A 22448-nucleotide genomic window follows, 5' to 3' on the forward strand; every position below is an offset into this window, starting at 1 on the left:
TAACATTTTACTCTTTGTTTAATAATTAATGTAATTTGCAAAAATGTTCTGTTGTTGAGTCAGTTGTGAACTGCTGATAATCATGATGATAACTCAATTCTGAAGCCCTTTTTAATACTTAGAGCCCATGTGTTATACTGTGCTGTGTATGGTTGCTTAGTTGTGTCCAACTCTTTGCAGCCCATGCCCAGAGGGAATTATGGCTTTCTGTATTTCTATTTACATCTATATCTTCACCGCAGGCAAAGAATGTGTTTTTTATATTGAGACAAGATTGAGAGAGAGAAGTGGAGTGGAAATATTGTTGTAGCCACGCGTTCCGGGCAACAAACTCACTCAGAAGGACAATGCAGATAGTGGAGTGCAGTTTATTACACTGGTGGGCCCAAGGCAGAGTCTCCTCTTAGTCAAGGACCCCGACCATCATTTGTGAAAATCTTTTATACCCCATGTGTACGTGTCTGAACCCACCACTCCAGATTCCTTGAGACTTACATAAACCAAGGAAAATACAATCCCAATAACCCCATCATTCACCTGCTATGTGCTCATGTGCTCGAACAGTCAATTAGCCAATAATCAATAAACTCGAGGTTACACTCCTATTGATACAGAAAAATTTGTGGCCTGTCTGGAGGAAGGGGTGAGTAGTGTATGTTTCCTCTTAGGCGATGAGTAACCTAGATACGATCTTCAAGGTTCCCCCATCTGGAGGGGGTCTTATCCTTCTGTTGATGTTTTCATAGGCACTAAACACAGAGTTCAGAGTCCATTGGAAAGGTGGCCGGGCATGATCAGCATGAACAGGCCTAAGATGGAGTCCAGGCCCTATGAATTCCTTCTTCCATATGAGTTCAAAGTAAAAAAGAACCATATCAAACATATTACTTTAAGAATCATTTATGTATTTATATAAATGTTTTGATAATGGGTATTAAAGGAAACCAGAATATGTCATCCCAAATTATGCTTCTTTTACATAAGAAAAAGCTCTCTCTACTCTCCTCCCTCTTACTAAAGGTGAGGTGTAGATTTTCTTTTATTGGAGACCACTCTAGACTCTTATCAGCCCAGAGGTGGCACAAGAGGAATCAGCAAACAAACTTTAATTTCTCCCATATATTTATCTTCCCAGTCTGCTGCCCTTGGAACCTTAAAACCATTTCCCTTGTCCCGTCATTTTCTACTAATGTCTTGTTCTTTGTTGGAGATGCTAGATAAGCCCAAGTTTTGGTCACTGCTTTGAGTTACTCATCCCTGAGTTTCTCCCATGCAACTAGGAGATAAACATGCTAATAAATTTCTGTTTTTCTTTCATTAATCTGTCTTTTTTTAAAAATAGCACCCCAGCAGAGAACCTAGAAGATGAAAGGGAAAAAAGACTTTTTCCCTCTTCTATGTAGTATAAGGAACTTCTCGGGTGGTGCTAGTGGTAAAGAACCCACTTGCCAGTGCAGGAGACATAAGAAACACAGGTTCAATCCCTGGGTCAGAAAGATCCCTCGGAGGAGTGCATGGCAACCCACTTCAGTATTCATGCCTAGAGAAGCCCCATGACAGGGGAGCCTGGCAGGCTACAGTTCACAGGGTCTCAAAGTCAGACACAACTGAAGCAACTTAGCATGCACAAAGACATAATTATTTCAGACATCCAACAATAATATTTTAGAGAAATAAACTATTGGACAGTCATTCAATGAAATACTCTGGGCAACCACTAGAAATGATAGTGGAGGAAACTACTTAATGATACGAGAAAATGCTCATAATATATTGAAGTTCTAAGTGAATGCTACAAAATAGTGTATAAATTGCAAGCAATTTTACTTTAAAAAAAATACAAAATATATTCCATAGCTTTACAAGGCATCAACCAACTCCTGCATCCAATTCATTTTGGGGAAACAAATGCTTCATGAATTTGCTGGGGTTTCTACTGAAGACTCATCCTCCAAGGGAAGAACTTGTTTAGTTCATGGTTATTTTTAAAGCCATGTTGCAAGCTGGAAAAGAGATGTGTTTGCCAACAAAGTTCCCTCAGTCGAAGCTATCAGTATCAGTAACCTCAGATATGCAGATGACACCACCTTTATGGCAGAAAGCGAATAACTAAAGAGCCTCTTGATGAAAGTGAAACAGAAGAGTGAAAAAGTTGGCTTAAAACTATCTAGTCTCATCACTTCATGGCAAATAGATGGGGAAACAGTGGAAACAGTGACAGACTTTATTTTTTGAGCTCCAAAACCACTGCAGATGGTGACTGCAGCCATGAAATAAAAAGATGCTTACTCCTTGGAAGAAAAGTTATGACCAACCTAGATAGCATATTAAAAAGCAGAGACATTACTTTGCCAACAAAAGTCCATCTAGTCAAAGCTATGGTTTTTCCATTAATCATGTATGGATGAGGGAGTTGGACTATAAAGAAAGCTGAGCACTGAAGGATTGATGCTTCTGAACTGTGGTGTTGGAGAAGACTCTTGAGAGTCCCTTGGACTGCAAGAGGATCCAACCAGTCAATCCTAAAGGAAATCAATCCTGAATATTATTTGGAAGGACTGATTCTGAAGCTAAAACCCCAATACTTTGGCCACTTGATGTGAAGAACTGACTCATTGGAAAAGACTTTGATGCTGGGAAAGATTGAAGGCAGGAGGAGAAGGGGACAACAGAGCAAGAGATGGTTGGATGGCATCAGTGATTCAGTGGACATGATTTTGAGCAAGCTCTGGGAGTTGGTGATGGACAGGGAGGCCTAGTGTGCTGCAGTCCATGGGGTCATGAAGAGTCGGACACGACTGAGTGACTGAAATGAACTGAACTGAGTCAAAGCTATGGTTTTTCCGGTAGTCTTGTATGGATGTGAGAGTTTGACCATAAAGAAAACTGAGCACTGAAGAACTGATGCTTTTGAACTGTGGTGTTGGAGAAGACTCTTGAGAGTCCCTTCGACTGCAAGGAGATCCAACCAATCCATCCTAAAGGAAATCAGTCTCGAATATTCATTGGAAGGACTGATGCTGAAGCTGAAACTCCAATACTTTGGCCACTGATGCAAAGAAATGACTTATTGGAAAAGACCCTGATGCTGGGAAAGATTGAAGGCAGAAGGAGAAGGGGATGACAGAGGATGAGATGGTTGGATGGCATCATCAACTCGATGGACATGAGTTTGAGCAAGCTCTGGGAGTTGGTGATGCACAGGGAAGCCCGACATCCTGCAGACCATGGGGTCACAGAATCAAACATGACTGAGCAACTGAACTGAACTGCATTTAAACATGTAGACATGACATCCACACAGTGGGTCAGAACATAAAGAACTATGATTCTAATACAGAATGGATAAGGATTGTGATTAATCTTTGAACATTTTGATCTATGGAACTTTTTAATTTAATTTTTTAAATGTTCGTAACATTGATCACCCTTGGCTAGAAGATTGAGAGACACAGTAATCGTTTTCCGAATGTTAGGAAGATTGAAAGGAGAGAGAAAACACCTTGAAAAACTCATGGAAACTAAGTGAAATTCCCCGTGGATAAATGCGGAAACCACTGGCTGGGTTTGAAAAGCGAGGACAGCTACTTAATATGCTTAGCAACGCTTTGGAACTCAAATACATTTTACCAAATAAATCATTCACCATTGTTTGAGGCCTGCAGCTCCCCTGGACATGGCAGAACAAACACTTCTGTGTGCCAAGAATGGGAAAGTCCAGGCCAGCCAGTTCCCTCTGGACCAGCACATTAGTGGGTGGTGTGCGAGGCAGAACATCCCTTGTTCCCTTACCCCACACCATCACCCAGTGTGCAGAGGAGGGGAGTGTTTAATAACTGGGGCAGAGCCAGCTTCCAAAGCAGGGTTAACAACTCCCAAGCAACCCCATTCTGCATCCTGTAGCTACAACCACAGGAACTCAACAAGGGCGACACGCCAACAAGACCTCCAAGATACAAGTTAGGAGTAAGTCTGACTTCACATTTCCCCTGGCATGCCCCACAGCTCAAGCAAACACATTTGATAAACCTGCAAAAATGTTTCTCTGATAGAACGCATACCCTTCTGGATGACTCCAGAAACCATGGGCCCTTTACAATATCAAGATGTTTGTGTGTGTCCAGTTGCTCAGTCATGTCCGACTCTTTGTGGCCCTGTGGATGGACTGTAGTCTGCCAAGCTCCTCTGTTCATGGGGTTTTCCTGGCAAGAATACTGGAGTGGGTTGCCATTTCCTCCTCCAAGGGATCTTCCCAACTCAGGGAGCAAACCCAGCCTTTGAGTTTCAGTTTTAGAGTCTGCTTCATCTCATTTTGCATTTTAAAAGACATTTACTGAGTGCTTACTAGGGTCTACGTACACAATAGATGTTTGAGATACAAAAAAAAAGAAAAAAAAAAAAAAAACAAGACAGCTTTCTTCTTAGGAAGTTACAGTTCAGAAGAGGAGATACTGAAAACAACCACTGTAATTCAAGACAGAATCAACCAAGTAATCAAGATCATTGTTACTTCATCATCAAAATACTTTGTGTCATTGAGTGCCTATTACATGCTAGAGAGGCAGTACTTTACAGGTATCATCTCATTTAATACCAGAACAACTTATGAGAATTTCCAGTTATTCATTTTACAGATTAGAAAACAGAGGCTTAGAAAGTTTGGGTAACTGGTTCAGCATCTTAACGTAAACATGTGGCAGTCCCAGGACACAAACCTGAGTCCGTCTCCAGAGCCTCCATTTATTTCCATTCCTTTACACCAACATAGGATATGAGCAGACTCTTATGGGGCTGGGGAAGCAACTCTGAGAAGAAAATCAAGGAAGGCTTTATGGAGGAGGTGGCATTGAGCTGGACTTTGATGAGCTCAGTTCCAAAAAGTGAGGAAGGGACATGACATCTTCCACTGAAGGAGCTGCCAGGGTAATTGTGTGAAGGCTGGAGTCTAGAGGTCCTACAGGAGACATCCGAAAGTTTGGCAGTGCCAGAATAAATCAACTCTATTGAACTGTTGATGGCAACTTTACTGGTCTTCAAAGAGGCCTCTCTCTGTCCTCACCTGTTCCATAACCCGTATCACTTATCTAAAAATGATCTCAAATTCCTCTTCAGAAACTGGAGAGCAGCCCGTGTTCTTTGGGATATCACGGTGTCACATTGCTTCCTTCTCACTGCCTGTTTCTGTTTGACAAATAACTGGAAAACAAAGGTTGACACACTGGGAGCATGTTTTTTGCCTGCTGAAAACTGCCGGTTGCTAAGTAACGCTCTCAAGCTGCTGTTCCATAGGGGTGCTTTCAAAGGGCCAACACAATGGAAGTCCTTACGATAGCTGGGGTGTGGCTTGTCACACTGCAGGGAGGCCTGAGAAAACAAGTTCTGCTCCCTGACACTTCCCATGCTCTTCCACGTGGTGCCCTGAGAGCCCTCGTGGACACCCTGGTGGCACTGTGACCTGAAAGGTGAGGCTGGAGAAGCTGGCGGGGCGGGAGCCTGGAGTCCCTGCAAACCCGTGCTAGGTATGGGGCTTGGCCTAGCACTGCACACTCTGAGCACCTTTGGCCAGTTTTTGAACAGAAGGGTATCATGATTTAAAGGGAACTAGGGCTATAATCTAAAAAAAGCTAAAAAAGTCTGTTACCAAACTTAGGTCTGGCTGCTTGCCTTTCAAAAATCAATAATTGAAAGGCAGGTGTTGGCAGAAAGGAAAACGCTGTTTTTGATCAGAATCCTGGCAAACTGGGTACTCAGTGTCTCTGAAAACTGACTTCAAGATTCTGCTTGGCCGTGAAACTTTTAAAGGGAAAGAGGAAGTAATGTCACTGAGATAGGGGATGAGACTTGTAGCCATCCCTGCACTGTGCAGAAGTCCTCGAATTCTTATGATCTTTCTGGAGATGCTTTTTAAAATCTTTATTCATTTATTTTTGGCTGCACTGAGTCTGTTGCTGCGTGCAGGCTTTTGCTAGTTGCGGTGAGCTGGGGGCTACTCTTCATTGCGGTGAGTGAGCTTCTCATTGCAGTGGCTTCTCTTATTGTAGAGGACAGGCTCTAGAGCCTGTTCAATAAAAGCTGGACAAAAGTTGAAGAGGCATTTCACAAAAGAAGATATACAAATGGCCAATAAGCACATGACAAGTCTTCAGTGTTATTAGTCACTAGGGAAATGCAAACTAAAGCAACGAGATACCACTTCATACTCCTTCAGGAGTGAAAGTTTAAAAATCAAATAACAAAAAATGTTGGTGAACATATGGGGAACCTGGCACTATCATCATCTTATAGAGTGTACACTTACACTTTATGCACTCAGATGGTATAAATTATCCCTGCAAACAATCATACAGTTTCTTATGAAGTTCAGTGTCTACTTACCATAGGACCTAGAATTCTGCTTCTGGATGTTTACCCAAGGAAAAGAATGAAAGTATATATTAATATATTCTCACAAACTCCGTAGCAACTAGAGAGATGGGAAAGTGTGGGAGGTGGGAGGGAGGGTTAAGAGAGAGGGAACATGTACATCTATAATTAATTCATGTTGCTGTATGGCAGAAATCAAACCAGTACTGTAAAGCAATTATCCTTCAATTAAAAATAAATTAAAAACAAAACAAACAGATAAAAAATATACCCACAAAAACTCAAGTACAAGAATATTTACAGTAGGTATATTTAAAATACCCCATACTAGAAACAACTCAAATATCTCTCAACAGATGAGTGGATAAATAGATTGCCACATATTCTTACAAAAGAATACAGCTCAGAAAATGACACCAGTACAGACAACAATACATATAATTCTGATTGATATTATACTGAATAAAGGAAGCCACACACAAAAGACCACATGGGATTCTTTTTATATGAAGTTTGAGAACAGGTCAAACCATTATATTCAATGGTGATATAAATCCAAACAGTGGTTGCCTTGGTGAAGTGGAGGTTGACTAGTGGGGCCACGAGAGAACATTTTGTAGAAATGGGCATATTTGTTCCCTTGACTGGGTGTTGGTCCTATGGGCATAGTTCAGTTCAGTCGCTCAGTCGTGTCCAAGTCTTTGTGACCCCATGAATCCCATCACGCCAGGCCTCCCTGTCCATCACCAACTCCCAGAGTCTACCCAAACCCATGTCCACTGAGTCGGTGATACCATCCAACCATCTCATTCTCTGTCATCCCCTTCTCCTCCTGCCCCCAATTCCTCCCAGCATCAGGGTCTTTTCCAATGAGTCAGCTCTTCATATCAGGTGGCCAAAGTCCTGGAGTTTCAGCTTCAGCATCAGTCCTTCCAATGAACACCCAGGACTGATCTCCTTTAGGATGGACTAGTTGGATCTCCTTGCAGTTGAAAGGACTCTCAAGAGTCTTCTCCAACACCACAGTTCAAAAGCATCAATTCTTCTGTGCTCAGCTTTCTTTATAGTCCAACTCTCACATCCATACATGACTACTGGAAAAACCATAGCCTTGAATAGAGAGAACTTTGTTGGCAAAGTAATGTCTCTGCTTTTCAATATGCTATCTAGGTTGGCTTGGTCATAACTTTCCTTCCAAGGAGTAAGAGTCTTTTAATTTCATGGCTGCAATCACCATCTGTAGTGACTTTGGAGCCCAGAAAAATAAAGTCTGACACTGTTTCCACTGTTTCCCCATCTATTTCCCATGAAGTGATGGGACCAGATGCCATGATCTTCGTTTTCTGAATGTTGAGCTTTAGGCCAACTTCTTCACTCTCCTCTTTCACTTTCATCAAGAGACTATTTGTTCTTCTTCACTTTCTGCCATAAGGGTGGTGTCATCTGCATATCTAAGGTTATTGATATTTCTCCTGGTAATCTTGATTCCAGCTTGTGCTTCTTCCAGCCCAGCATTTCTCATGATGTACTTGCATATAAGTTAAATAAGCAGGGTGACAATATACAGCCTTAACATACTCCTTTTCCTATTTGGAACTGCTGTGTCATTTCATGTCCAACTCTAACTGTTGCTTCCTGACCTGCATACAGATTTCTCAAGAGGCAGGTCAGGTGGTCTGGTATTCCCATCTCTTTCAGAATTTTCCACAGTTTATTGTGATCCACACAGTTAAAGGCTTTGGCATAGTCAATAAAGCAGAAATAGATGTTTCTCTGGAACTCTCTTGCTTTTTCCATGATCCAGTGGATGTTGGCAGTTTGATCTCTGGTTCCTCTGCCTTTTCTAAAACCAGCTTGAACATCTGGAAGTTCACGGTTCACGTATTGCTGAAGCCTGGCTTGGAGAATTTTAAGCATTACTTTACTAGCATGTGAGATGAGTGCAACTGTGCGGTAGTTTGAGCATTCTTTGGCATTGCCTTTCTTTGGGATTGGAATGAAAACTGACCTTTTCCAGTCCTGTGACCACTGCTGAGTTTTCCAAATTTGCTGGCATATTGAGTGCAGCACTTTCATAGCATCATCTTTCAGGATTTGAAATAGCTCAACTGGAATTCCATCACCTCCACTAGCTTTGTTTGTAGTGATGCTTCCTAAGGCCCACTTGACTTCTCATTCCAGGATGTCTGGCTCTAGGTGAGTGATCACACCATCGTGATTATCTGGGTCATGTAGATCTTTTTTGTACAGTCTTCTGTGTATTTTTGCCACCTCTTCTTAATATCTTCTGCTTCTGTTAGGTCCCTACCATTTCTGTCCTTTATTGAGCCCATCTTTGCATAAAATGTTCCCTTCGTATCTCTAATTTTCTTGAAGAGATCTCTAGTCTTTCCCATTCTGTTGTTTTCCTCTATTCCTTTGCATTGATCACTGAGGAAGGCTTTCTTATCTCTCCTTGCTATTCTTTGGAACTCTGCTTAAAATCCATCACATTGTACATTTAAGATCTGCACACTTCATTGTAATTTTTTTTCTCAATTTTAAATTTGCCTACATACTATGCTTAAACAATATAAAAAGAAAAAGAAATTTGAATATAGATTACAAAAATTGAATAGTAAAAAGGGGGAGGAAAGAAGTATAAACTGGACAGAGCTTCTGGAGAGGCTATGGTGTAAAGGGAATCCTCTTACGCTGTTGGTGGGAGTGTAAATTGGTGTAGTCACTAAGGAGAATGGTACTGAGGTTTCTTAAAAATCTAAGAATAGAGTGACCATATGATCCAGCAATTCCTGGATCATGTGCTTCTGGGCATATATCCAGAAAAGATGAGAATTCTGATTTGAAAAGATTCATGCACCCCAATATTCATAGCAGGAACAGCCAAGGCGTGAAACAACCTAAATGTCCACCAACAGATGAGTGAGTAAAGAAGATGTGTGTGTGTGTGTGTGTGTGTGTCTATGCATATATATAATGAAATATTACTCAGTCCTAAAAAAAATAAAAATACCATTTTCAACAACATGGATGTATTTAGAGATTATCATAGTAAGTGAAGTAAATCAGAGAGAGAAAGATAAATATCGCATTGTATCACTTATATGAGGAATCTAAAGAAAATGATATAAATGAACTTACTTACAAAACAGAAACAAACTCACAGACATAGAAAACTTACGCTTAGCAGAGGTAAATGGGGGGAAGAGGAGGGATAAATTAGAAGTTTCGGATCAACAGATACATACTACTATATACAATGTAGATAAACAGCAAGGACCTACTGTATAACACAAGGGACTATATATAGTATCTTGTAATAACCTATAATAGAAAAGATCTGAAAAAGAATATATATGTATATAGAAACAGAACCACTTCCTGTACACTTGACTCTGATACAACATTAAAAAAATAATAATAAAGAAGTTACTTCCAGCAGTGGGCCTATGGCAGAGGGCATGGCTCAAGGAATAGAAAGAGAGGTCCACTAATCCCCTTGACTAGACCCCCTTGGGCAGGGCACCATCTGTAAGTATCTACCAAGCAGCCATGCCTTGTTATGTGGAAGAACAAGGATGCAAAATTAGCATATTAAGCGCCCAGTTCCCAAGCTGGAGCAGTCATGTGAACTGTGGAGACCGGATTCTTTTATGACTGCGCCATAAATTCCAGTTGTGACCCTACTGTTTCTAAACAAAAGCCTCTGTTGGTGTGGGAAATGGCCACACACTCCAGTATTCTTGCGTGGAAAATCGCATGGACAGGGGGAGCCTGGTGGGCTACGGTCCATGGGGTCGCAAAGAGTCGGACATGACTGAGGGATTGCACACACACACAGGCAAGAGCCCGTGTGCGTGGGGGATTGTGTGACTGGGGAAGACTGGGGGCGGGGTTCTGGGCCACCGGCTCTTAACTTTTGAGGGGAATATGGCATTCAGTTCGGTTCAGTCCTTCAGTTGTGTCCGACTCTTTGTGACCCCACGGACAGCAGTACGCCAGGCCTCCCTGTCCATCACCAACTCCCGGGGCTGGCTCAAACTCATGTCCATTGAGTTGGTGATGCCAGCCAACCATCTCATCCTCTGTCACTGACGCCCAAGAATTGGCCCTTTCGACCAGCACCCTGAGTGACCCTAATCCTAATGCAAGTTCTCCAAAGATTCGGCTTGCCGATTCCCCAGTTACAAACCCCAGTCCCTTCCCGTATTCTGAGACTAAACCCACCTCTAAGCGTAAAGGAGTGTTTTTGCAAGCGGTCCACAGGCAGCTGAGACAGCAGCCTTGGCTGTGGGCCCAGTGTACATTTAGAGAGACCCCCCCCCCCCAACAAACATCCCCCTGCCTCCCGCAGAGAATAATCTCCCAGCCGGGGTAATGGTACCAGAGGCATAATTGCACTGGCATAGGGAACACAGCTGCAGAACCTAGTCATTTTAGGGACCTGGACTTCCCGGATGGTGGCTGGCCCTGGTCCATCATGCTGGGGTCAGCTTAGCTGAGAGCTCTGTGGCAGATTTGTTGGCTGGAAAACCTCCTTAACCCCCAAAATCAATGGCATGAGGCGCAGAACCCGGAAATGAGGGAAGCCACGCCCCCGCAATACAGTACAACTGGTTCACAGAGGAGCGCCCCGCTGGTAATTACGGCTTATATCAGCAGCCACAGGGAGGAAGTCAGGAGTCTGATGGAGAAGAGACCGTGATCACTGAAATATTTCTGTTCCACAAACTCCTGAGGTGCCGCCCTAACTATCCAGTCTCCTGGGGTTATGGGGAGGCTAGGAAAAAATAATTAGACCTTGAAATGTGGAGTTGTGAAATCGCTGAAGTCCCAATTCAAAGAGTGAATTGAAGGGTGAGGTTGAGAACGGAGCAGTCCCTCTGCTCTGCAGCAGGAGAGATGCAGGTGGGCACGCTGATTGCCTGGTTTGGGGGCACAACTGGCTTCTGCTGGGGTTTGATACCAGCTGAGACTCAAGAAGGGCTGAATTTGAATCCCTACAAATACAAAGCATGGCCAAGAATGACAGTGAGCTGAGTCAGGAAGGCTCAAGGAGGAGTGCGTCTTGGGCGTGAGGTTGCCTCCCTAAAACCATCTCCCCAAATCGGCTCAAAGCACTCCCCTGGCGACTCTTACCTGTCCAGGGTTGGACATGTGTCCCGAGTTGGCCTGATCAGACTGAAGGGAAAGATTCAGACGTTTGGGTAAAAGGTTTCCCTGTCTTCTCCTGGCGGGTGTGAGTAAGGGAGCACGTTGCCCCACTCGTCACTGGCCACCTTCTGGGAATCAGGCACTGGATCGGCTTCAGGGTGACCGAGTAGAGAGACTGGGAAGGATCTGGGTCTCTGACGAAAGCATCAAACATTGATTGAACTCGGCCTGAAGCCTGCCCTGTCTGGACAGCTAGCTATGTGAGAAATACATTTCCTCGTTGTTTAAGCTTTTTTGGCATCAGATGTCTTTTATTTGCTGTCCAAGCCTCCTGACTGGTACAGCCCCCCCATAGAAGGGGTTGGCCACATAAACTAGGCCGGAGCCTAGGAAGCATTGTGATGAATGAAACCCAGGCGTCAGAACCTATCAGTCCAGACTCAGACTCCCATGACTTGTCTCCTTTCATGGCATTTTTTTCTACAAAGATATATCTGATTTGCATATCAAGTATTAAGAATATTCTTTCATTCCTTCAGGAAAAAGATTACTCCTGTGTTTTATGAAACCAAAGGACCTCTCAGTCTGCCCTTTATTTCCCACTTAAGAAGTTTTTTTACTGAAATATAGTTGACTTCAATACTTTGGCCACCAGATGCAAAGAGCCGAATCATTGGAAAAGACCCTGATGCTGGGAAAGATTAAAGGCAGGAGGAGAAGGGGACAGCGGAGGATAAGATAGTTGGATGGCATCACTGATTCGATGGACATGAGTTTGATCAAGCTCCAGGAGATGGTGAAGGACAGGGAAGCCCGGTGTGCTGCAGTCCATGGGTTTGCAAAGAGTCAGACAAGACTGAGTGACTGAATGCCCACAATACTATATATATATATATATACACAAAATGGATAACCAATAGGTATCTACTGTATAGCGCAGGAAACTATGCTCACTATTTCCCACTTTTGAAAGAAGTACATATTGAGGTGAGAAATAGCTCATTCTCCTTTTTTTGGTAAATTTACTTATTTGGCTGCACTGGGGCTTAGTTGCAGCGCTCAGGATCTTCAATCTTCCTTGTGGCATCTTCAGTTGAAGCATGTGGGTCATAGTTCCCTGACTAGGGAATCAAACTCGGTCCCCCTGCATTTTGAACTCAGAGCCTTAGCCACCGGACCATCACGGAAGTCCCTCTCTTCTTGTTAAAGAGAAAAAAAACAATCAGCCTAAGTGCAGTGGAAAGTGGCTACTATCACATGGCTTCTGTGTGAAGGAGACAATAGAGAGTAGCGAAGACTGGGGTTAAAGAGAGCATCTAACCCCACCTCAAGGGCTTTAGCAGATGGTGACTGGCAGCAATGTGGCTCCAGGGCCAGCCACCTAATATTCCGACCCTTCAAACGATGGATGGACTTGGAGGACATGATGCTTGAGTGAAGTAAGTCAGACAATGATAAATACTGTCTGATGTTGCTCGTATGTAGAATCTAAAAATACACAACAAGCTAGTGGATATAACACAAAAGAAGCAGACTCACAGAAACAGAGAACAAACTAGTAGTTATCGGTGGGAGGGAGGAGAAGAGGGGAGGGAAGGCGGCTATAGGGGTGGGGGAAGGGGAAGCACAAACGACTGGCTGTAAGACAGGCTTGAGGATGTATTGTATAACATGGGGAACAGAGCCAATATTTTATAATAACCGTAAAAGGAAATTAACCTTTAGTATTGTATACGAATTAAAAAATTTTAAAGACCCTGTAAAATAGAATTTGTATGTGAAGTCTTCATTAAAAAAAAAAAAAATCAGATCAACACTGTATAGGCCAAACAGAATAATTCTGCGGCTGCTTATGCCTAACCAAGTCTCAGCCTGGCATATCCCAGGCTGTGTCGAGTGGCCCCCGCATCTCCAAGTAAACCACCTGCTGTGTACGATGTTGTGGCATCACAGTGTTATTTATGACACTGAAAATGTGGCAACCGCCTCGTTTCTAATAACAGGGATCAACTAAATAAACTATGACAAATCTCTCTTGGTGGAAGATTATGCAACTGTTTAAAAAACACACTGATAAGTAGTAACTTGGGAGAAACACTTAGGATATAATGTTAAGTGGGGAAAAACAGAGTCCACACACTTGTATATATAACATGATTACAACTCTGGCAAAGAACACAGAATAGAGCAAGGCATCAGAAGTTAACTCTAAAAGCAAACGAGCCCAATAGTGTCAGGAATTGCTTCTGAGAGGAGAGTGAGTTACCCATCCCTCTCCTTAGACCTGGCCTGCGCTTCTCTCTGCCTGCTGGACTCCTCTGCTCTCTCTTCCAGAGGCATCTCCAGCTGGACCCCATCCACCCTCTGGCCCCTCAACCACCCTCCCACAGACTTGCCCAGTTTTCTCTGGTTCCTCTTTTTCCAGCATAAACCCCATCGAGTCCATCAACAAACTCCACTGCACTTCCTCTGAGAAGTATCTTGAATCCACCAGTTGGCTCACCTCCCTGCCACTCACCCTGGTCTACGTCATCATGCCTAAAGAAATAACTTCATTCTTTGTCTCTCAGATTTGTGTCCGCTAAAATCCATCCTCCACACAGCAACCACACTGATCCCTTTGTGCACGCTAAATCATTCAGTCGTGTCCAACTCTTTGCAACCCTGTGGACTGCAGCCCGCCAGGCTCCTCTGAGCTTGAGATTCTTCAGGCAAGAATACTCGAGTGTCATGTTGATGTTTGACAGAAAGGAACAAATTCTGTAAAGCAATTATCCTTCAATTAATAGATAAATAAATTTTAAAGAGAAAGAATACTGGAGTGGGTTGCCATGCCCTACTCCACAGGATCTTCCCGACCCAGGGATCAAACCCAGGTCTCTGAGGTCTCCTGCCTTGGCAGGTGGATTAGAGATTCTATTCATTCTAGATCAGGTCATCCCTGCTTAAACCCCGCTCCCCTGACCCCCTGGTGATTCTCAGTGGTGGTAGTACAGGATCAGTGGCTGGGTAATGTCAGCGCCTTTGTTTCTGTGATGGTCTTGGTCTTTCCCACATGGTCACAAAAGGGCCACCTCATCCAGGCAGGAAGTGCTTGGGATCTGAGCCTTATACTTACCAGTATTCTCAGTGAGTCATGCCCCAGGGGCACCTCTGTGATTTACATGAGCCCAGTGGGTGACAGGGCCACCCTCACTGGACCATCCAGCTCCCTGATAAGGTTCAGCTCTTCAGTTCAGTTCAGTTCAGTTCAGTTCAGTTCAGTTCAGTCGTTCAGTCGTGTCCGACTCTTTGTGACCCCATGAATCGCAGCACGCCAGGACTCCCTGTCCATCAGCAACTCCTGGAGTTCATTCAGACCCACATCCATCGAGTCAGTGATGCCATCCAGCCATCTCATCCTCAGTCGTCCCCTTCTCCTCCTGCCCCCAATCCCTCCCAGCATCAGAGTCTTCTCCAATGAGTCAGCTCTTCACATGAGGTGGCCAAAGTACTGGACTTTCAGCTTTAGCATCATTCCTTCCAAAGAAATCCCAGGGCTGATCTCCTTCAGAATGGACTGGTTGGATCTCCTTGCAGTCCAAGGGACTCTCAAGAGTCTTCTCCAATACCATAGTTCAAAAGCATCAGTTCTTCAGTGCTCAGCCTTCTTCACAGTCCAACACTCACATCCATACATGACCACAGGAAAAACCATACTCTGCCAAGCACTTGACATCAACAGGATTCTAGAGTTGGCCCCAGATTCTATCCCCTGGTTATTCAATAAACACTACTCTAGGTACTTCTGTGAAGAAACTTGGCAGGGGCCTGGCCCAATCAGGTGAGTCTTTAAAAGCAGAAAGTTTTCTCAAGGTGGAGGCAAAAGAAGAAGTCAGAGATGCTAGAAACCCAGAAGGATTCTATGCATCTTCATTCTTTGGAGATGAAGGAGGTACCGAGGAATGTGGTAGCCACTAGCAAGTGAGAATGGCCCCAGCTCACAGCCAGCAATGAAATGAGGATCTTGATTCTACAGCTGCAAGGAATTTGGTTCAGCCAACAACAAGAACTATTCTTGTTGAAGGAATATTCTTTCTGGGGCTTCCTGGTAAGAATTCAGCCTGGCTGACACCTTGATTCTGGCCTTAAGAGAAGGGAAACCGGGAGCCTGGTTGGTCTGCCTAGACTTCTGACTTTGGAACTCTGAGATAATAAATAGGTTTTAAGTTGCTAAATCTTGGGTGATGGCTTATACAACGAAAGAAAACTGATGTCCTTGTTTAATCCGTAGTCCTTAATCCACCAGTTCTGCTTGGTGGATGCCCTCGTATCCTTTTTAAGGTGAGGCTCTGAGAGGTTCATAACATGCCAGGGTTGCCCAGAGGCCCCAGGACTGCAGGCTGAGGCTATAAATCCCAGCCTCACCAGCTGCATCTTTGAAGCATTCATCAAGGGCTGGCTGGCCCTGGGCTGGAGGCTGGAGACCCAGCAAAGCCTTTGGCCCCAAGGCACCCATGGGTTTGTGGAGAAGAATTCCTAGTGATGTGGGAATTAGGGAGGAAGGAATTAGCTGAACTCGGTCACAGCCCTCACTGTACGGTGTGAGTTGTAACACCCTCAGTTTCAGAGCTGAAAGGAGAGTTAGCAGCAAAGCCAGGTTTCTGCCCACCTCTCCTGACCCCTGGAGTTCCCTTCTTCCATCCAGACGGCAACAGTGGGCCCTTTGGTCCCCCAGAAGCTAGGAAGGAATGAGGACCACTTGCCACGTTGCTGATTCCAGCTCTTCTAATGCCCACCCCATGCAGGCATGCTCAGTCGCTTCAGTCATCTCCAACTCTCTGCGACCCCATGGACTCTAGCCCACCAGGCTCCTCTGTCCATGGGGGTCTCCAGGCAAGAATACTGGAGTGTGTTGCCGTGCTCTCCTCTAGGGAATCTTCCTGACCCAGAGATCGAACCAACGTCTCCTGCATCTCTTACCTTGGAGGAAGATTCTTTACCGCTGAGCCACCAGGGAAACCCAATCCCCACCCCATCCTTGGGGAAAAGCAGAAGGAACAGTGTATCCTCAAGGCTGGAGGGACAGCAGGAAGCGAAGAGGGATATGCCAGCCAACCAGCTGCCTCCCTCTCTCCTCTAGGAGCCCCTCTTCTCTGCCCCCGGCCCCACGTCAGAGGCCAGGACCACTGGGGGACGGGCAGGGGTGCATGCCATGAGTGACAAGGGCTGGGGACAGATTGATTCATTTCTCCGCACCTGTGAGGACCTCAAGGCAGACTCCCAAGGTGACAGGAGTCTTGAGAGTTTCCAGGCTCCTTTCCTGCCCTGGTGGTGAGCAACTGCCGGTCCTAAGGAAGCCAGAAGGAGCTGAAAGTCCAAACCATAGGCTTCTCAAGAAATGCCTTCTGACCACATAGTTTCTCTGACACCACCTCTTGCCACAACAGAATTGCTTAAAACCCTTGACCACAGGGGCAGCACAGATAAGTCTTTGTGCACCCTGGAGTGCCTGCTGGGGGACACGGCAGGGATATTCAAAGCACGACCTTGAAACAAGTGACCCTGTGGTCCACGGTGGGAAGTGGGAGGCTGGTCATCACTTCCCTTCGAGGTCAGCACAGACAGGACAAGATGCTGGCACGACCCTCTGCCCAGGAAAGGAGGGGACACACCAGGTCTTCTCTGCAGCCTGAAAGACAGAAAAAAGATCAAGGGGAGACTGGTTGGAGCTTGCCAGGAACCCAGGAATCCCCAGTGCCAGGTCTATTTGTAAATGTCTCGCTACTAAAGGGGAAGAGCCCGTTCTGGGAGAGGTGCTCTTGTCCTGCTGAGAATGGGTGGGTTCAGACAGGTAAATGTAGGCTGCTGAGAGCTGGGTTGCTATGAGGACTGTGCGAACACGGAATTTGGGGATCAGCAGGGAGGTGGGTGAAGAGGTGGAATGGAAGGGTGGAGCCCTGGGTAGGCTGGGGATGGCGAGGCCACAGGGAGGGCGCCCGGGGGGGCTGTCCCCGTGCACGCCCCGCCCCTTCTCCCAGACCTTAGGGGCTTCTTCTGCACGTGCGTCCCCGTGCACACTTCGTGTTAGCTCTGTTTCATTTGTTTCACTTGCAGAAACAAAGAGGCAGGGTCCCCTTTGGGATGTGAAGCAGGTAGATGAGCCATGAACTGAATTCCGTGGAATCAGAGGCTTGGGGCCAGAGGTATCCATGGGAACTTAAATCCCCAAGAAATATTGGGGAAAGGTTTGGGTTTATCCAGGGTGAGAAGTCGGGGGGCTCTGGTGGATCTGATGTAGATGGTGTGAGTCAGAGAAATCTCTAATGACCTTGGGTCTTTCAACCATTCATTCCCACATGCCTGTACCCCCCCCCACACACACACAGTGCCTGATGAGGGTTCCCTCCGCGCGCCCACTCAGCGGTTACAGCTACAAACCCCACTGTGGCGCCCACAGCACTGCACTGTCGTCACCTGTTTGCTTCTTTCCTCCCGCTCTGGACTCGAATCCTCAAGGCCAGAGACTGACTTTACCTGGATCCTCCAGAATTTAGCTCAAAGCTCAGAAAGTGCTGGATGGAGGGAACAGGATGGACTTTTCTGGAATCTGACCCTGGGCCAGGCTCTGCCAGTGCAAGTCAGATAAAACTTGCAGCCCCTGGGGTCCTCACAGTCTTAATGAATCAGCCATCCTGGGGCAGTGAGATCCCTATCTCTGGAGGTACAGGGACACAGCTGAGCAACTGGGCAGAGAACTCAGTGGGCACTGGAGCTCTGATGGGCAGTGACCTCGATGCTTCCAATGCCCCTTCTGGCCCTTGGATTCCTGACTTCCTGAGATCAGGGTCCAGCGAGATGTTGGCTCCCAGATGTTTGTTGCCAGTTTCCAACAAGCCATTCGTGTGTGGAAGGAGAGCTGAGTCACTGTTTGGAATGCCTGAATCAAAGTCACCTCCCTTCTTAATAACCATTATAAACACGTTGCCGGTCAGCCCTGTTTGTTTGCTTCTTGGAGTTTATGTGGCTGCATGAAATGTAGTATCAAAGACGAACACACAAACCTCAAACCACCCGTATTTAGTCTTCTCTGTGTCTAGTCTGTGTGTTACCCACACTAAACACACTTGTGCTGGTGAGGCGTGGGGGCAATAGCTCCCTGCACCTGACTGGCTTACCCCTCCAGAGCCCTTTACTGGCCCCACCACTGGCTCAGGAGCATCCTCACCCCTTGGAGAGCTGAGGGGCCTTCGGGCCACAGCTCTCACTGCCCTTCTTGTACCAGCTTCTCCAATCTCTACCTTAAATCCCCTGCAAGGCTGGCCTCCTCCTTCCTGACACTCCAGAAACAAGTTCATGCAAGTTATTAGGAACCCAAAGCAGGTATCAGATGATTTACATCACGGATCTGCTGTCTCTGGTTTTCTTGATAAATTAGGCTTTAACGTCCCATTTCACAGATTGGGAACCCAGGGCTGAGAAGGATGAAGGATTTCTCCCTTGGCCTCAGACCAGTCTGGTTCTGGGTTGCAAGCCTTTTTTTTTTTTCTGCCATGCTAATCCTTCTAAACCTGTTTTCAATCTCAGCTAATGGCATCAAGCGCCACCTGTCCTTCAAATTTCCAAAGTCATTTCCAACATTGTCACCACGCCCACTCTATCTCCTAAGATTGGCTGGAACTGTATGTGTCATAATTCAAACAACGGTGACTTAACCAAAAAGGGTAAGTGGTTTGTGTAGTGTAATGTGACAGCTGGAGCCAGGCAGTCTGGGTTGGTGCATGAGAAAGTCATCAAGAACCCAGCTTCCTTGTAGCCTTCTGCTCCTCCATCCTTACCTTAAAGCTCTCATCCTTATGGCCACAAAAAGGCTGCTTTATCTCCAAGCATTGCAGCTACCTTCCAAGCAGGACATTCCAAAGGGAAGATAATGCAGGGCAAATGCTCACTTCACCTGAGTTTGTTCCTTTTTATGTGAGAAGCAATAGCTTTGCCTGGTCTACTGTATATACTGATTGGTACAACTGGGATACACAGCTAACTAGTTGCCTGTACCTTCCACTGCCAGACGCCTGGGAAGGCAAAAGGCCATGAGGTACATTGCTGCCCTGAGCAAAACTGGCTTTCTGTTGGCAAAAAAGAAGGAGAATGGATATTTGATAAGCAATCAATTGCTTGCCACAAAGCTCCCACATTTAACCAGCCCCTGCATCACATATAGTCTAATTTCTCTTGCCTCTAACCCATCTCTCTTCCCCTTGCCAAGATTTCTACCTAGTTCAGGCTCATAGTTACCTCCTCTAACTGTGTTCTCTGCCAGACTCACCTCTTCTCCTGTCCCTGCTGCACACTGCTACCCAGCAATCAGGATACATGCCCCCCCGCCCTCCAACCTCTAATCCCTGTCCATTGCTTATAAAAGGATGGCCAGATTCCTCAAGCTGAAGCTAAAGGCCCTTTACAATCCAGCTCATCCCTCTTCTTCCCTTATCTTCTAAACTCCTGATGGTCCAGCCACTCTCTCCCACTCCCCACACTGAAGATCCACTTGCCATGCCCCCATCTAAGATGACTTCCTTCCTGCATGTTCTACCTCTTGGAAATGCTCCTTTATTTTAAATTTTATTTTATTGAAATATAGTTGATTGAGAATGTTCTGCTAGTTTCTGCTGTATAGCAAACTGATTCAGCTATCCATATACATGCATTATTTTTCATACCCTTTTCCATTATGATTTATCACAGGATATTGAAAATAGTTCCCTGGACTATACAGTAGGACCTTGCTGTTTCTCCATTCTATACATGATACTTTGCATCTGCTCTTTCCAAACCCCCACTCCATCCTTCACCCAGCCCACTCCACCTTGGCAACCATGATTCTGTTCTCTGTGAGTCTGTTTGTTTCGTAGGTAAGTTCGTCTGTGTCATATGTTAGAATCACATACAAGTGGCGGCATTTGTCTTTCTCCGTCTGACTTACTTCACTTAGTATGGTCATCTCTGGGTCCATCCGTGCAGCTGCAAATGGCATTATGGAAATGCGCCCTTAAGTCTCAGCTCAACTGCCGTCTTCCCTGTGACCACTTGCTGATCACCCCAGTTGGAATCAACCTCTCCCTCCTCAACGTTCCTCTTGGATAGCATGCCACAGTTTGGCTTGGCCTCCAGCTGGCCGTTGTGGAGTCTCTTGGATGGCTTGTGGTAGCCCAGCTCCCATCTCTCTACTTCCAGTAATGTCCTCTTGGGGATCCATCCTGATGGGGAACCGGGGTTCTAGCAATATCCTATGAGCCTTGATTAAGCTTCTCCTAAAGCTAGACATAGCCCTGGACTCCCGCTATGTTAGACTCTGAAATTCCTTCTCTTGAATCTGTTTTTCTTGGATATTCTATTACCTATGTTCGAAAGAGTCTTCTTCTTACTGATGCTGGTTCTTGGCCTCCTTAATTAATAGAAATTGACTAGAGGCCAGACAAGGAATTCAGACAAGGCTTTCCTGGGGCCCCTGCTGCAGCACAAGGGAGCAAAAACATACAGGTTCCCTTGTTGGCTCCCCGTGGTGAGGGAGGTGAGCTGGTTCCTTACAGCGGGTGAGGGTAGGGGTGTGTCCAGGGGTCTGGCCAGACAGGTGGCTTAGGTGGTCTGCCCACCCCTTCGGTGGTGGGGTGTGCAGGGGCATGGGCAGTACCCTGCTTCTGCTCCAACACCCTGCTGTTGCTTCCAGCTCCTCAGAAGTGGCAGCTGGGTTTCTTTTGGTCTTTTTGTATCTTGTCTATAATTTGCCCCAACTGCGCACATGTGCACAATTATCTTCAGTCCCCAGTCGTTTCTTTGTCTTTTGTTGCTCGAGGAGACATCTGTCCAGGCACAAGCACTGCAGCACAGGGCCCCAGGCCCTGAGTTCTAGCCTGTCTCATCCCCAGAAAGCGCGGTGCACCTCTCCTGGGCTGAGCTGAAACCCTTTGACAGGCAAGCTCAGTTGTATGTTTCACTTTGTTCCCCTGGCCTGGCACAGAGCTCCATCCCCACAGGGAGGAGAAGGGAAGAAACCAAGATGCTAGGGACACAAGGGAGGTCCCCCCTCCTTCATCTGGGAGCCTCGGGTCACCGCCTGCTTCCTGACACCCCCATGCTGCTGAACTGCGTTAGCCGCGCATGTCCTTAGCGTCTCCCTGAACCTTGGCATCTGCTTAGTAAATGACACTCGATAATAGGTGTGAAATGAAGACTCCTGCCAGCATCTCTGGTTCTGACACTTGTTCCACTCAGGCTGGCAGTGCCTAGCAGGCACATCGTAGACATTTCGTGTTATTCCTTTTACTGGGTGAACTAGCACGAAAAGCACCCGCCCCACATCAGTGCCGGAAGATATCTGCCGTCTTAGTTCCACGACAGTGTCCACAGGGAACATGGGCTGACCTTGCTTTTCATTATGAAGGGCAATCCATGTACATCCGGCGAACCTCCCGCTCAAGCCACCGCCATCTCTGCCCTGAACTGTCGGAAAACGTTCATAACTGTTCTCGGCTACTCACTGTTGCCTCCTCATCTATTTTAAAATTTTTAATTTTGTTTCTTTGTTTTCTCTTGGCTGACCGTGTGTTTGTTGCTGTGCACAGGTTTCCTCTATGTGCAGCGAGCGGGGTCCGCTCTCTGGTTGCGGAGCGCGGGCTTCTCATCGCAGCGGCTTCTCTCGTTGCGGAGCACCGGGTCCAGGGCACCTGGCTTCAGTAGCGGCAGCTCTCAGGCTGAGTTGCCCTGCAGCATGTGCAGTCTTCCCTGCCCAGGGATCGAACCAGCGTCCCCTGCTTTGGCAGGTTAATTCCTAACCACTGGAAGTTCCTCGTCTATTCACACAGCAGCCAGAGTCATCTGTTAAGGGGTTAAGTTAGATCTGACTCTCCTGGGCTCAGAACCCTGCAGCGGTCCCCTTCCATTCCACCTAGAAT

The sequence above is a fragment of the Ovis aries genome, chromosome 18, assembly GCF_016772045.2.
Source record: "Ovis aries strain OAR_USU_Benz2616 breed Rambouillet chromosome 18, ARS-UI_Ramb_v3.0, whole genome shotgun sequence".
In the NCBI taxonomy this organism is placed as follows: Eukaryota; Metazoa; Chordata; class Mammalia; order Artiodactyla; family Bovidae; genus Ovis; species Ovis aries.